The sequence below is a fragment of the Pseudopipra pipra genome, chromosome 9 (assembly GCF_036250125.1).
Source record: "Pseudopipra pipra isolate bDixPip1 chromosome 9, bDixPip1.hap1, whole genome shotgun sequence".
NCBI classification, from domain to species: Eukaryota; Metazoa; Chordata; class Aves; order Passeriformes; family Pipridae; genus Pseudopipra; species Pseudopipra pipra.
The window spans coordinates 11,969,037-11,972,393 of record NC_087557.1 but is presented as its reverse complement, the minus strand read 5'-3'; the positions used below and the strand labels follow the sequence as shown (position 1 = coordinate 11,972,393).

Here is a 3,357-nt window from a genome sequence, read left to right as displayed (position 1 = left end):
AATATCTGCTCATCTATCCCACCACACTTGCAGTGTAAAGCTTTTTTGCATGTTTTTCTTTAGTGTTTTGGGAGCCATTTAAAAATGAATCAAGTGATGTAGCAAGAGAAAAGCATCAGTAAGCAAAGCTCTGCATTTTCTCCCCTGAAATTCTCTCTTCCCTTTATTTTTTCATTAATTTATTTTATTTTATTCATTTATTCTCTCTATTTCTAATCACTTACTATTCATAACTTGTCATTAAAATATCATTTGCACAGAAGGGTAAACAGGGTCATGATCAACTACAGGCTGCACAGGAAATAGCATAAACAATAGAGCAAACTTTCTGAAACTGTGTGTCCTTCAGCTCTTTACTACTTGCTGTGTTCTTCCCTCGCTGTCCTGGAGGTATGCCGAGGGCACTCTTGGCAGCGCGCTGGCTCTGAGCCACAAGCAGCCACAGTGTGTAGCCCCAAACAGGAGTGATAAGTCAGCCTGCTCCTTCTCTTTTCCACCACTGTAGCAAATGGAGTGAGTGCTGTAGAAAGGAACATGCCTGTGGAAGAATGTGCTCGTGAATTGAGCAGAGGTGTGAGGGTCAGAGTGCGAAGGGGCAGTACTTGCTAATTCTTTCCAGAGATTTGCAGCAAGACTGTATGGTGGTGTACCACAGGACAAATCTGGGGGCTGACTTCATTCTCCAAGGAAACTGCTCTATGTTGTCACAGTTGCACTTACATTCTCCTTTCCCTTCATGTTAAAGCTCTGTCAGTTCAGAAACAAAGTAAGCTGGTGTAAAACAGCAGAAATCCTGTATCCTGCAGGTTTAACCTGACCTTTAGAGATTAAATTAACACACTTTAATCTGTAATAATATTTTTCCTCTCTTTAAATTCCTTAGACCTGCCTGGTAAAAAAACCCTGTTCCCGCAATGTTATTGATGCTTTTCTGAAACAATTATGTAAACTGTTATGTAAAATTTCCACTTTATGCTAAGCCATAAGGCAATAGCTGTGGGGAATAACAGCACAGATACTGTGAATCCACTGCTTTAGACTCTGCATGTTGGAGGGAGGTGTGAAGGGAGATAGAGGTGCCCAGGAGTGGGATAGAGAAATGCCTGAGGAGGGAGGTACAATTGTTTGATGGGAAATAGGTGTGCTTTACAACAAAGCCCCTCTGGCTATGGACCCTGGTGGAATGCTTGGTGGCTGTTGCTGTTGTGTGGAGTCCCAAAGCACAAGAGATGCTGCTGAATTCTGTTTTGGATTCAGTTGATACTTATATTGCAGGTAGAAGATCAAAACTTACTAAAAAGGTCTCTTACTGACATTTTGAGATTTGACAGAACTGCTGGTAAAAAAGTGAGTATTTTCCTTCTGAATTCTAGAAATGCAAACTTGTAAACTTTGGTGAGATGAAAATTTGTTTCTGAGCCTGAAACTTCAGTATTTTCACAATTTATTTTGCAGCAATGTTTTTTTATCTGCTCAGCTGCAAGTGAATATAAGTATGTGCAAGTTAGAGAATAAGAGCGTGAAAGATTGCAGCAAGAGAGTATTTGGAATCTCATAAATCAGGCCACTTTGAAGCTTCAAACAGAACTATACTAGAGTGACATTTAATAACAATACAGTTTGCCAGTGCTTAGTTTGTAAATTTTATTAATAATTATCACCACTTCAGAGCAGTCAAGTCTTATTTACTTATTAAGCTTATCCTAAATTAATGGTAGTGCCACAGAGCTGTAGATAGTGCTGATGGATTTGGTCCTCAGTCTTAGTCACCGAGGTTGAGGTGATCAGGCCATAGAACTCTTTGCTGAGGGAAGATGGAACCACTGTGGGTAAAGCCATTCTTCCCTATTTTTCCTCTCACACTGTTGGTATTTCTGTATTCCTTGCCCATTTTGTTATTGTGTGTTCTACTTAGCTGTGTTACAAAATGCTTATACATGATGACAGTGTATGGTTGCGTTATTTAGAATACCTATGCCTGCAGTCAAGAAAAGCAAATAATAATTATTACCTCCCTAATGTATTTCTACTTTATGAGTGCAATAAGCATCTGCTCTTGCTACAGCATTGCAGCATTTTTCTTCATTTATTTTCATAGTAAATGTAGTCTATGAGAAAATTTTCATGTCCCTGCAGTCTTAGCTTTTCTAATGTAAAATTTTTAGATACTTGTTCTGGAAAAAATGGTACTTATTCAGTTTTTGTCAGTGTCTGGGAAGAGCATAGATTTCCAAAGGATCCTCTGTAATAGTGAGAGGAACACCTAATGGTAGGTCTATGTGGATTCCCTGGGTTCAAGCAGAGAAAGAGCTTCAGTCCTGACAGAAAAAGATATTTCCCCTCCTTTCTAGCCCCTGTAAGAAGAGGCTGTTCAGATGAGCTGACTGGGCAGGGCAAAAGAGAAAACTCAGGCCGTGAGAGTCAGTGGATGCTGCTAACTTCTCAGTGTAGTTTCAGTTCTGAACCTCCTTGTTCAGTAGGTCACAAGAAAATAATGGCCTTTTTGTCTTCTTTCTCCATATTTTTAGCTGTTTTGATCTTGTTAAACTGTGAAATATTTAATTTTTAGACTCTATGAGCTTGTACTACTTAGTGCCTTACACTACTGAAGTTTTGGACTATATGAAGGCTTTAATTTGCTGGTATGTGGCTTTCTGAGCATCAAAGACACTATGACTTCACCATGAGCTGGTCTCTTGGCATCTGAATCCTATTTACTAACAGAACAAAGAGCTGCTTTATACCCTAATGAATAATAATAGAAGCTGCTGTAGTATATGTTCCATAGCGAGCAAAAGCCCTGCCTGGATCCATACAAAAAGAGCTCCCCATGAAACAAGTACTTATTTATGGATACAGAGATAAAATTCAGAACCAGGTGCTTATTTAATCTCTCTATATTTCTAATACAGATGTCTCAAAAGATCAGCTCGAGTGGAATAATTTAATACCCTGAAAAAATATGCTGTTGTTTCCTTATTGCATCTTTCATTGTATCTCCCAAGCAGTGCTCTTATTTAATAAATAAAAACTGCTAGTCTTATACTCATTCCTTATTTTACTTAATTGGGTTGTATGTTGCCAAGATTGTAACTGTTTTAACTCTGCTTGTTTTTTTCAGTTTACACTTCTCCTAAAGCACGTTGTAAAAATATTTACATGGAAATGTATGGTAAAGTATGGAGAAGGCAAAGAAGTAGGAGTTTTTTTTTCAGCTTAGACTTTTTCATCTGTATTGAAATGAAAGCTTCTTTAAACCATGGAATATCCCGAACTCTATCACAATTTAAAATGACATCATTTTATATTCTTTGCTTGACAATTGCTAAATGACATCTGGAGCAAGCACAGCTTTGA

At 38.2% G+C, this 3,357-nt stretch overlaps 1 long non-coding RNA gene across 1 annotated transcript; it reads right to left on the bottom strand.

Moving 5' to 3' along the window:
* Window positions 1-339: 339 nt before the first annotated feature.
* LOC135418854 (uncharacterized) lies at window positions 340-665 on the bottom strand. Its single transcript, XR_010432702.1, has 2 exons — window positions 603-665; window positions 340-520 (listed from the first exon to the last, which is right to left on the bottom strand). It is a non-coding gene; the product is annotated as an uncharacterized LOC135418854 (long non-coding RNA).
* Between the last annotated feature and the right edge of the window lie 2,692 nt (window positions 666-3,357).